This window comes from Spermophilus citellus (genome assembly GCF_964194105.1).
Source record: "Spermophilus citellus genome assembly, chromosome: X".
NCBI lineage: Eukaryota > Metazoa > Chordata > Mammalia > Rodentia > Sciuridae > Spermophilus > Spermophilus citellus.
This window is the reverse complement of record NC_138190.1, coordinates 66,561,168-66,574,642: the sequence shown is the minus strand read 5'-3', so window position 1 is coordinate 66,574,642 and position 13,475 is coordinate 66,561,168. Positions and strand designations below refer to the sequence as shown.

Genomic DNA, 13,475 nt, shown 5'->3' with positions numbered 1-13,475 from the left:
GGCTGAGGATATAGCTAGAGATAAGAATACTCCTTGAGTTCAATCCCTAGTGCCCCAAAAAGGGATGGCGAGTGGGAGAAACTGGGGATGTAGCTCAGTGGTAGAGCACTTGCCTGGCATACACGAGGCCCTGAATTCAATCTCTAGTACTGCAACACTCCCCCGAGACAAAGACAGACAAGACAGACACACCCACCCACCCACCAGAGAGATAAGCACACAACACTGTGTCAAATTAGAAATAGATAAAAAGGGCTGGGGTTGTGGCTCAGTGGCAGAACATTCACCTAGCATGTATGGGTCATTGGGTTCAGTCCTTAGCATGACATTAAAAAAATAAATATGGGTGTTGTGTCATATCTCTCTGGGGGGGGGGGGAGAAAGGAAGGGAGGGAGGGGCCAGGCACTATGGTGCATGCCTGTAATCCCAGTGGCTCAGGAGGCTGAGACAGGAGGATCATGAGTTCAAGGTAAGCCTCAGCAACAGCAAGGTGCTAAGCAACTCAGTGAGACCCCGTCTCTAATACAACAGTATGACAAAACTCCAAAATGGAGATGTAACCAGCCTCCTGAAGCAAGGAAAGTTATGCATCTCTGGAAATATTCAAGAAGATGCTGAATATTAAAAAGAAATATTCCTTATCAGGTAGGAACAGGCTGATTTCAAAAGATCCTTTGAACTAAAATGTCATTAAGGATAGTTCAGTCTCTTGGTCTTCTGTTCTGGGCAAAATTATAGCAATTTCTGGGAAAGACCAATCTATTTTGTGTTGCCCCACCCCTGCCCAACATACCGTATCTTTATTCTATTCCTACTTTTCTTACAGACCTTCCTTGTCTCTCCCTATTTCAGTCACTCTTTCAAAGTCTATGGAATCTTACTTCCTATAAAGCTGCCACTGACTATCTCAGCTAGCAATTTTCCACCCATCTCTGCATACAATACTTGTCTGTGCCACCAGAGTGGCACTTCCTGCCTTCATGATGCTTTTGTTAAATGTTATGAGTCTTCTCTTCCCAAGTAGTTTCCTTTAGAGAAAGAACCAGACTTATAGTCCTTTTAAAACTCCTCCAAAAGCCACTAGCAAAATGCCTTACACAGTGTAGATATTTAAACCACTGAACCAAATCCAATGTGAATATTGAGTTCATTTCCCTTAATAACCTGTCTGAAGCAGCACAGTCCAAAAGAAACACAATGTGAACCACATGTAATTTAAAATTTTTGAACAGCCACATCAAAAAAGTAAAATCTTGAGTGGGAATATGGCTCAGTTGTAGAGCATTTGCCTTGGTTGATCCCCAGCCCTAGAAACAAAAAGTAAAAAAAGAGTAAATTAAAAAAATGTTATTGAAGCTGGGCATAGTGGTGCACACCTGTAATCCCAGCAGCTTGGGAGGCTGAGGCAGGAGTATCACAAGTTCAAAGGCAGTCTAGCATCTTAGCAAGACCCTGTCTTGAAATAAAAAAATAAAAAGGGCTGGGAATGTGGTCCAGTAGTAAAGTAATCCTAGGTTCAATCCCTGGTACAAAAAATGATTTTGCTTAACAAAACCAAAACATCACTTTTCCTGTTAGGTGTAGCTCAGTGTTAGAGCATTTCTAGAATGCTCGAGGCCCTGGGTTCTAACTCTGGCACCTCAAAAGAAAAAAAAAATCATCACTTTAATGTACTATCAATATAAATCACTGAGATGATTTTTTAAAACACTAAACTTCCAAAACAATAAAGTTGTGTTTAGTGGAAAATCATTTTATTTTACTTTTTAAAAATATTTTTTAGTTGTCAATGGACCTTTATTTTATTTATATACGCGGTGCTGAGAATCAAACCCAGTGCCTCACACATGCTAGGCAAGCGCTCCACCACTGGACCACAACCCCAGCCCCTGGAAAATCATTTTACACATTTTAGTTTTTTAATTTAAAATGAAATAAAATCAAAACTTTACTTTCATAGTTACACTAGACACATTTCAACTGTCCAATAGCCACAGAGTTAGTAACTACCATATGGGAAGACACAGCTTTAAAGCATTTTTTTTTTTTTTGGAGAAAATGTTGGAGATTGAACTCTGGACCCATGCCACTAAGCTACATCCCCTAACCCTGCATTTGCTTTAAAGGTAGAAAAAGCTCAAGAAAGAGTTCCAAATGTTCCCAATATACTGTTTATACTCTATAAACCCACCCTTTGTTTTGAAAACAAAATAACAATGCTGAATACTCTGTAAATACACATAGGATAGATACTAATACTTTTCTTTCTTTTTTGTGGTGCTAAGGATTGAACCAAGGGCTGCACATATGCGGGGCAAGCATTCTACCATTGAGCTAAATCCTCAGCCCTGGAATAAGTTTCCTATGCTGCAATGCCAGCAACTCAGGTGGCCAAGGCAGGAGAATTACAAGCCCATCCCAGGAACTTAGTGAGACTCTTGTCTCAAAACAAAAAAAAGAGTGTCCCCAGATTTAATCCCTAATATCAAAAATTATTCACTCTTAAATCTTGGAATTTCTAGTTTCCTACGTGGAGACCAGAGACACAACATTATACCTCTGTTCCAAACTCTCCTGACACTAATTCTGGAGATTGGTGAAAAAGAAATTTTTTTAAACAGTACTGGTGATTGAACCCAGGGGCACTCTACCACTGAGTGACATCCCCAACCTTTTTATTGTTTGCTTAATTTTGAAACAAGGTCTAATTTGACAAGGCTGACCTGAAACTTGTAATTTTCCTTCATCTTCCCCAGTAGTTGGGATTTAAGATGAGATTGTTGAATCTTAAATAACTCCTACCTGGTGAGCCTGAATTTCATTCTACAAGAGGGGTTTTTTAGTTTATTCTTTAATTAAAAAATATAACAATGAGACACAAGCATTATGCAAACAAACCGAAATTACTATTATTTCCATAATAGCATACTGTTCTCCTTTCCCCCTAAATAATTCATATATGAAAAATCAAGGAAAATATATCCCCAAATGATGGAATTCCCGCAGCAAGATTTCAAAATTGTAACCAAACTGGCAAGGCTTCATTAAACAGAACACAATGCTTTTGTTAAGATAGAGACTTCAATCCAAGCAACAAGGTTAGTTAAGAGACTGGGAAAGAACAATCTGATTTAGTTCTCTACTTTTGCACAAAGTCTCTATCCTCTCAGACGTAATTCTGCATTTCCCCTGAACTAGGAATGCAGGTCAAATGTACCTCTATCCTTTAGGTTCAGAGGTCCCAAGACCATTGGTAATCAATCACATTTTCAAAGAAAATGAAATGCAAGCCATGTTCTCAAATGCCCTGAAAAATAATCTTACTCTCACACACCCAATGAACCCAGTCTCATTAAGCAGTCCTGTGCCAGTTAAGTGGCATAAAATGAAGAAATCTAATAAATATAAACCATAACAAGTTCTGCTTCTAGTAGATGTTAACACCACTATTTGATAAGTGAAAAAGAACATCTTAAAAGTTAAAGCATGTCAAAGATGTTAATACAAATTATAAACAGACTTTTCTCCATTTTGGTATGAAAATATGAGAGAAGAATTCCATTAACAAAATGGGTTTCCAGATTCTACTTTGTAGTCAATGACACTGTGGTACATTTCTGGTTTAACTAGTAGGAGAAACGAAGAGGGCTGAAAAGATCAGTGGTAGATCAGTGGTAGAGTGCTCACCTGGCATGCAGTAAGGTCCCGAGTTCAATCCCCAGCACAACTTAAAAAAAAAAAGAGAAAAAAGAAACCATACATACCCCTAGACTCCTTCAACATCATCATAAAAGACAGAATTTTAGATCTATTTAATTATCTCACTTTCAAGTTATAACATTCATGTATATAAGACAAATTCTGGCTTGAGCATGACTAGCTTCATCCATTTTTAAATAATTATTTCTATGAAGAGAGTACCAATAAAACATAATTTAGACAACAAATTATAATTATTCTTAAACCATTTAGCTCTCCCCCTGGTTACAGGCAATACCCATCACCCTATATTTACATAGGGCTTTTACCTGTATTTCACTTAATTCTTACAACAATACCATTAAGTAGGAATCACTACCTTTACTTTACAGACGAGAAACAGAAACATGGCAAGAGGAAGTAATTTATCAAAGACCATGTGGCTAGGAAAAGGCCAATAATTAAACCCAGATGTCCTGACTCCAAATTCAGTCATCTTTTCACTAAATGACAATTGCCTCCCAATATATCCCAAGCTGATGTATTTTAAAATATATTCCTTTTATCCCAATAGGCAAGACCAAACTATTCAATCTCACCATGAGTCTTTAATACCATGTTCACTCCTTATATGAAAACTTCCAAAAATGGGTCTGGGTCTGGGATGTAGCTCAGTGGTAGAACACTTGCCTAGCATATGAGGCCCTGGGTTCAATCCCCCAGCACTGGGAGGGAAAATCTTCCAAAATGACAAAACATCTTTTGATTGATTCCAGTGCCTCACACACACGAGATTACTGAAGTACAACCCCAGCCCACAAAACATCTCATAAGCAGCAAGAACCTAGCAGGAATTATTCCAAATAAGTCAACTTTTTGCAATTTATCCGATTCCACTCCTAGAAACAAGGAACCAGGCTGGGCATGGTGGTGCACACCTGTAATCTGAGTGACTCAGGAGACTGAGGCAGGAGGATAACAAGCTTGAGTACAGCTTCAGCAACTTAGTGAGACCCTTTCTCAAAAAATAAAAGAGCTGAGGATGTAGTTCAGTGGCAAAACATCCCTGAGTTCTGGCCAACCTCAGCAACTTGGTGAGGTCCTTTCTCAAAAAATTAAAAAAGAGCTGAAGATGAAGCTCAGTAACAAAGCATCCCTGGGTTTAATCCCCAGCAAAAAAACCAAACAAAACCAACCAAACAAACAAAACCCCCAAACAGACAAATCAAGAAAACCACACAAGAAGCAAGGAGCCAAATTGGGGATTGCTAAGGTACAAACTAGTTACTTTGAAAATTGATAATTAAAGGTAAAAAATTAAGCATTTTTAGGCCTTACATTATAAATTGTATTTTAAGATTACCAAAATGCTTTTTTGAAGAAAAAACTACTAAAAAATTATTATGGACAAAATAAGAAGTGATAATAAAAATAGAAAATCCCTAATGAAATGACCACTACTTTTAAAGTCTGAAAATTAAACTAAAACTCTTCCATTTTACAACTGCTTATCCTTATGAGGCCAAATTTTCTTCATAAAATTCAAACAAAACAACAAACTGAATGTAGATGCAGAGACTTACCTGTCTTCTATTAAGACAGACATTAAAATGACATAAAATGTAAAACAATCCCATTTTTCTCACTAAAATTTTTGGTTTAGAAAGTTAACATCTAATGGTTTTGCTATTTTTTAAATGAGGTAATTAAAGTTTCAAAACAATTATCAGGTCTAATTTCTACTATGATAATCTTGACATATATTTCAGATATGCAAAAGGTCTTTGGGTTATCAATAATTTTTAAGTAAGGGGGTGATGAGACCAGAGTGTATCAAAACCATACGACTGTGTAGGATTATCAAAATGTTCAAACTGAATCTAACCATGTGGTTAAAAAAAAAAAATCAGACAAATCTAGATTGTGGACCTTTCTACAAAACATTTGGTCTAGACTCTTCAAAGATGTCAATGTGGGCTGGGGTTGTGGGTCAGTGGTAGAGTGCTTGCCTGGCATGTGTGAGGCACTGGACTGGGTTCAATTCTCACCACCACATATAAATAAAATAAAGGTAAACTGACAACTAAAAAAATTGCTTTAAAAAAAAGTCAATGTCCTGAAAAACAAAAATTAAAATAAAAAAAATGTGGGATATATTTTTTAAGAAAACTAAATACAGTTCTTAACCAAGTGAAATACACAGATGTTGGCTAAATACTAAATGAAAAAACATATCTATACAGACATTTGGGGAATAATTGAAGAAATTTATATAAATATTTGGTACCAGGGATTGAACTCAGGGGCACTCAACCACTAAGCCACACTCCCAGACCTATTTTATATTTTATTTAGAAACAGGGTCTCATTGAGTTGCTTAGCACCTCACTCTTGCTGAGGCTGGCTTTCAACTTGTGATCCTCCTGTCTCAGCCTCCTAAACTGCTGGGATTACAGGCATGGCCACCATGCCCAGCTAGAAATTTTAATGCCAACTGAATATTAGAAAAATTATTGTATCAGTGTTAAATTTCTTGGGTATGATAATATTGTGGTTGTAACAGAGATTTACAACCTCCTGCTTTAGTCTCTTGAGTATCTGGGATTACTGTTGTAGTATACCAGCTAAGTTGCAGTGTACCACTACAACCTGGCTCATACTCTTAAACTCTTACATATGTAAAAATATATGTTATTTTAACTGAAGAATAGCAACTTAATAGACTTCTTCCCAAAAAGGATAGACTTCAAAAAGGAAGCCTAGGGCTGGGGATATAGCTCAGTTGGTGGCAGAGTGCTTGCCTTACATGCACAAGGCCCTGGGTTAGATCCCCAGCACCACAAAAAAAAAAAAAAAAAAAAAGGGGAAGTCTAATTTTGGCTCAATTTTTATTTCTTGGTAGTGAACCAGTTTTGTAAGAACCACACCCTGAGATTTTTAAAGAATAATTTCAAAAAAGGAATTAACTTCTACAACCATTATATTAATTATGCAAATTACTGTTTCTGACCACTGCTAACAGTATGATCTCATTCAATACACTTAGTCCATGAAAAGAATATTGTTATGATATTATAGTTGAAAAGTCATTTAATCCAGGTACGGTCCAGTACTCCTGTAATCCCAGCTACTTGGGAGGCAGGAGGATTGCAAGTTTGAGGCCAGCCTGGTCAACTTAGTGAGAGTCTTTCTTAAAAAATAAAAAGAGCTGGGGGCCAGGGTTGTGGCTCAGTGGTAGAGCACTTGCCTAGCATGCATGAGGTACCTGGTTTGATCCCTGGCACCACATAAAAATAAAAACAAACAAAATAAAGGTATTGTGTCCATCTACAACTAAAAAATATTTTTAAAAAAGAAAATTAAATAAAAAGAGCTGGGAATGTAGCTCAATGGTAGAGCTCCCCAGAGTTAAATCCCCAGTACCACAAAAATTAAAGAGAAAATTCACTTAGGGCTGGGGTTGTGGCTTAGTGGTAGAGTGCTTGCCTAATATATGTGAGGCACTGGGTTCGATTCTCAGCACCACATATAAGTAAATAAATAAATGTCAACTGACAACTTAAAAAAAAAACAATCTTGAAACATCAAGTTAAATGCTTGTGTAAATGCTGATTTAAAAAAAAAAACTATGTCTGTTAAGCCTGGAAGAAACTACCTCTTTCTAAAAACAAAAAAGGGCTGGGTTAGATGAACGAATTAAAGTAATCTAACATCAACCAACCACTAAAATATATTGAGCATCATCACCTTTTGCATACCTGTTCATCCAAGTTCCAAACTTGATAACATGCTAGAGTAGGACAAACCAGTTTGTAAAACAAAATATAAAACGTTCTTTAAAAAAAAAAAGAAACAGGGTAAGGTTGATGTATTACTATCTCTACTAATTGCAAGATACCTTTCATCAACCACACAATTCGTTGAGAATTTCTAACAGTGGCCTATCAGAAGATGCTACCAAGGCATTCACCACTGCTACTACTACAGCAATAAGAGATTATAAATCATCTGAATGGCAGTAGTAGCTTAGCCTCACCTGTATTATTCTATCTTTACCACCTGTAAAGGGCAGCAAAAACAAATCAAAAGGACTCAGGAATGTCCCTCCTGTGTCTAATCTCTTGGCAGGAAGTCTATTAACTAGCAACTTACAATTTTGACTACTACAACCCCCTAAAAAAGTTAAATTGAAACAAGAGTACTAAGAACTCCAGTAAAGTAGATCAAAGGACAGAAGAACATGCCATGCTGCCAATTTATACCATCAAGTCAGTTAAAGAAGAAAACCATTATGACAACATTTCGTCTCATTCAAGTACCTTAGTGAATTTAATCTCATTACCCATTTCATGTTATTCTATTGAGTTACATCACTAAATCAGAATTTGGTCTTATTCATAAACTCAATTTTGATTTGCTGCTCTCATTGCTTCCAAGAAGTTAAAAAAAAGATGGTTAAAGTGTTTATTAAAAGTTATTTTTTTATTATTTTTTTTATTGGTTGTTCACAACATTACAAAGCTCTTGACATATCATATTTCACACATTAGATTGAAGTGGGTTATGAACCCCCAATTTTATTAAAAGTTATTAATGTAAAATCACTAATTATTGGAAATGCTGGTATTCATCAACTATTTTAAGAACTTAAGATTTCCTATTGGGGCGGGGGGAGAGTAAAAAAAAAGATTTCCTATTAAAAAAATCAACTTAAAATATTATCTACACCAGTCACATATTATTTGAGGAAAACAATTTGTATTTTGAACCAGCATTCTGTCAATTGTCCTTCCTGAACAAGTGTTCCTACATAGACTTGACATGGGGATGCCCATATATGCCTGTTTTGTCCAGAAGAGTAATGGTTCATATTTGTGCTAAAATAATAATTAATCTGTTCTCAAAATATTTCAGTTTGGGCTGGGTGCAGTGTCACAAGCCTATAATCCCAGCGGCTTGGGAGGCTGAGGCAGGAGGATCACAAGTCTGAGACCAGCCTCAGCAATTCAGCAAGACCTGTCTCTAAATAAAATATAAAATAGGGCTGGGGATGTCGCCCAGTGGTTGAGTGTCAATCCCCAGTACCAAAAAAAAAAAAAAAAAAAAAAAAAAAAGTATTTCAGTTTGGGTACTTTATATGGTCACCTTAGTTTTAACTACTATTAAAGGGAACTTTGATCAATGAAAATTATAGCTAACTCCTTCCTACAGTTGTAGAGATTAGGAGGAAGGGGACTTTTTTCACTCCAGAAAAAATTTAAAACATTTAACACAAATATCTCCTTCTCTGCCAGAAAGTTTCATGTTCATTAATATTCAGACTCCATTAAACCATCAAACATTGTAACAGCAACTTAACCTGCAGTTGTAAAATTACAAGAGATCCATAAATCTATATGTATACACCAGATGCTGTCTATAGATATGTCTTGCACATATGTAGGTGCTATTATGATTATTGAAGAAAAAAGACATAAATATGATTGGTATCTTATACTAGTTATCAAAACTCTGTGGTGCACACCTGTAATCCTAGTTACTCAGGAGGCTGAGGCAGAAGGATCCCAAGCTCCATGGTAAAGCACCCCCTGATTCAATCTCAAGTATCCACAAACAAAACACAACACAACTTCAAAGTATTGCATAACCTGGATACTTCTAGAAATCAACAGGCCATAAGGTTTTAGAAATCTTTGTGTTATATAAAATTTTAAGAAGTAGACTTACAAAAGAAACAGTTGTCCCCATTCTAGGCAGTGCCCCAATTCTAGCAACTCACTGATCTTAGACAAGACTTCTCACATTCTAATTTGTAATCCACACTAAGGTAAATCCAGGAAATAGGAGGTTGGTCAATGATGTGTTCTATTTCCCAGACCACCAGAGCTATGGAAGAAGTAATATACACATAGTATAATCCCATAAATACACATACCCCATTTAACCTATGGTATTAGTTAACACCTTGCTACATGTTCACTAATCTGAAAGATATTCATCAGCCTAATATTTCTAGGAATTTTACTATTAATTAACCTTTTCCTAAAACCTTTTCTAATTTTCAAATTAAGTTTACCAACCTGTATCAAGAGCTCTAATAGTTGAAACAAACTGTAACAGAACACCAACAACAAAAAAGCAGGGATAATTGCAAGGTATGTCTCACCTGCTTCATAAAGTAGATTACTTTTAACAGTTAACCTGTTTTTTTTTTTGGAGGGGAGGCTGGGAGTACTGGGGATTGAACCCTGAGGTGCTTTACCGCTGAGCTGTTTCCAAGTCCCTTTTCAAAATTTTGAGATAGGTTCTTGCTAAGTTCCTGAGACTGGACTTGAACTTGCCATCCTCCTACCTCAGCCTCTCGTGTAGCTGGGATTACAGGTATCACCACCCCCAGCTAAGTTAACAAAACTTTTTAGTGCAACATAACCTAAAGACTTATTACAACTTTTCATTTTCACTGCATTTCTGATGTAACTGGGCAACAGGGAGGTCTAGGGGCATTAAAGTTTGGTGACTTGAATGCGGGACAGACCTGAGATAAAATGAAGGTTCCACCATTCACTAGCTTTTTAACAGAGGACAAATTACTTAACTTTCAGTGCTCTCTGTAAAAATTAACATCCTCTCAGGATGCTTTGTAGTAGTACACAAGCCCTCAACAGAAGTTAGTTATGAATTTAGGCTATCCATCCCAGTTTGCCTATGATAATCCAGGTTTGCACTATTAATAATGTTCCTTTTGCTTTTAAAAGTGTCCTAGTTAGGGCAATAAATCTATGTGGTTACTTTAACAATGGTGATGATAATAAAAGGAATTAACATCAATTAGGGTATTATATACCAATGATTTTTGAATCGTGAAGGGAAAAAAAAATCAAACACCACACACAATAATGTAAATTACATTCCTGTAAGATATTCTGATATTTAGCTATTCACTGAAATTAAAAAGCTATTTTATTTTTATATTTGGGTTGTTCTAACAATGATTTAAGGCAATAATTTTTTGTTCTTTCTGTTCTATACAGGTATTGATAAAGAGTAAAATTCACAGATAAAGCACTGGTGAGTTCAGGTACTGAGAAACATTACCCTTTGAATTCCCAGTGAAAAGTACCCATTCTCATCATGAAGAATGCCCAACACCAACTAATATATATCAATGAGCCCATCCAACCACAGGGCCTGTAAAACAGAACAATAAATATTTGTAAACATGCATTCTACATATAAATCATCAGGAGACGCAACAAAAAATAAATTACCTGACTGTTATGACATAGTATTGAATTACAATAAACTGGATTTTAGTTTTCTTCACACTCTGCTCTAGAAAAAAAAAGAATCCATTATTCTTCCTCTTTTATAAGATACATTTCTTTTTTTTTGAAATAAGACACATCCTTTAAAAATACACATCCTATGTATTTTAGTTACACAACCATAACCCAACCTAACTCAATATTAGTACCAGAATATTTGGGGAGATCAAGAAAGTGAGAGGGAACCAGGAATTAGTATAAGATTTCCTTTACAGGCTGAGAGGCAATCTACTTTTTAATATAAACTTGCTTAAAATAGGCCTTTCCTTATCAGACCAGTAATTATTTTCAGATTCTGATAGTCACTTTCAATGCCTTATTTGGCACATTACACTAGCTAAGGCAGGGACTAAGATACTTTAAAAAAACCACCACATTTGTGACATGTTTCAATAAGAGGAGTCTGTCCTAAAATTGTATTTTAAGAAGGATTTGGGTTCATCTTTTTGGGTACTTAACTTATATTTTCACAGTTTAGAAAACTATTTGAGTAGGGGGCAGGCCTATAACTGTGCCTGCCTGCTCTCAAGTCCTCCAGGACTAACACAATGTACCTGATGGAGGTGATATGAGTAATTACTTTGTAATCACGAAGAGCCAAAGAAATGGTTATTAGTACATTTATCATTTCTTCCTCTCTTCAATCATCAAAAGCACTGCAGTTAATTCTGCCCCAGGAATTGCAGGCTCCTTATTTCCAGCAAAAAATTACTGTGGGGCTTTGCAAATGGTGCATGACAATCTGATATAAATACTTCCTTTTGCCCCCAAACGAAAAAATGACCTAAATAACAAGTCAGGTAGGCCTCAGATTCCCGGACTAACCTGTGGAATAAGTATGGTGAAACTGTCTAGGGAAGGAACGTGGCTGTCTCCTCCATCTTGAAATTAATCAGCATAAGGGGAAAAGGGACTGAGTATTCAGGAAGCAGAAGCCCAACCGGTTAATACTAGTTACTTAGCTATGGCGTACGTGGCAGGTACCGCCCGCAGAAGCAGAGAGACCCTTAGGCTTTTTTTTGTGTGTGTGGGGGGAGGGGGTTGGGTTGTTGGGAGGATTGAACGGAAATTAACTTGAAAATAATTTGGCCAAACTCCCAACCTTACCCAGAGAAAAACAAAAAACATGCAACGGCTTTTCCCTCCCTTTTTTTTTGGGGGGGGATCCTTCCAGTGATAACTGGCAAAGGATACACCAGGGTTATAAGAGCAAGGGAGTAAACCACAGTTGCCTCAGTTCCTTCAAGGAAGATGTCATCGCGGCCCCAGGGGGCGCCTAATTGGTAAAGCCCTGCATAAGGGCTCAAAATAGGGTTTTGTAAATCCTGGGAAAATCTAAAGGCCCCAAAGTTCCCAGCATCCGACTCGGAGCAGCCAGATATTACCCCTTTTCCCAAACCCGAGCCCGCCATGTAAAACGAGGGGTGGAGAGGGAAGCCTCCCCCCAAGAACAGAGAGAAAAACCCGAGGCACTGTAAGATTCTCACGCCCGAGGCCAAAACTCAAACACCGCCTCCCCTTAATTCTTAAGGCTCCGGAGGGCCCGGGCTGCGGCTCGCGGGGCCACGGAGAGGAACTACTACCCACCTTCTTCAAAGAGCCGGACGAGTATACCACCCAACTAAAATGGCAGCGGCGACTACGCCACGGAGCCCCCCGCAGCAACGGGCCTGGGGTCCGGAGGCGGCGCTGAGCCTCTGCCACAACGCGTCACTCGGGCCATTTTGAGAGAACGCGGCAGCAGTGGCTCTGCTGTCTTCCTCTCGCTCTACATCCATTTCTCAGAGGATTCCCATGTCTTCACTTACTCGGTTTTAGGGTCAGGATCTCACTCGGTTGTTTCGGCCGTCTCCGCTGAGGCTTCTCCGCGCCTCCCCAGCCGCCTCTCTCAAGCCCGCCTCCGATGAGTCGCTGGTTGAGACCCGCCTCTACCCCAGCGCCTGCTCCGAGACGTTGCTCAGGCAGCCATTATCTTCCCCATTGTTACCAAGCAGCGACAGGAAACGACTGCCCACAACAGGAAGTGATGATGCCGCGTCCGGGCTCCGCAGCCCCACTCCCAGCCAGTTAGCCAATCCCAGTCGATTCCTTGAAAAGGCTCGGCGGGCAGAGGAGGGGGACGGCCGACGACGCGGCAAGGCGGGCGTGGGTTTGGAAAAGGAAAGCTGCTATGACGCCCACCATGTGACAGGCCCCACCCTCTTCCGCCATTTTGAATTGTGGCGAGAAATTCGCGTTCTGAGAATTGTGGGAACCTTTGCTTTCCCATTTTGTAAACTGAAGGACGTCACCGTCTGGCTGCTTGAAGCCTTTTTCAGAGAGCGTGAAATGTGGTATTAGTCTAATCTAGTATCGATTTACACAGTCAGTCCAGACCAGCTCATACAGCATCCTGCATTTAATTCAACATACATTTATTGAGCACCAACTCTAGGTCAGGCACCGTCGTG

At 38.3% G+C, this 13,475-nt stretch overlaps 1 protein-coding gene across 3 annotated transcripts in view; it reads right to left on the bottom strand.

Annotated features, from left to right (window-relative positions):
* RLIM (ring finger protein, LIM domain interacting) overlaps nt 1–13,040 on the bottom strand; it is a 30,292-nt gene extending 17,252 nt beyond the window's left edge. Inside the window, exons 1-2 of one of the 3 annotated variants that reach the window (XM_081276962.1) lie at nt 12,834–13,040; nt 10,969–11,032 (exon numbers count right to left, since the gene is read on the bottom strand). The gene's annotated coding sequence lies outside the window, so the exon portion shown is untranslated. The remainder of the gene's footprint in view (nt 1–10,968; nt 11,033–12,833) is intronic. The other 2 variants (XM_081276964.1, XM_081276963.1) reach the window with 2 other exon arrangements.
* Between the last annotated feature and the right edge of the window lie 435 nt (nt 13,041–13,475).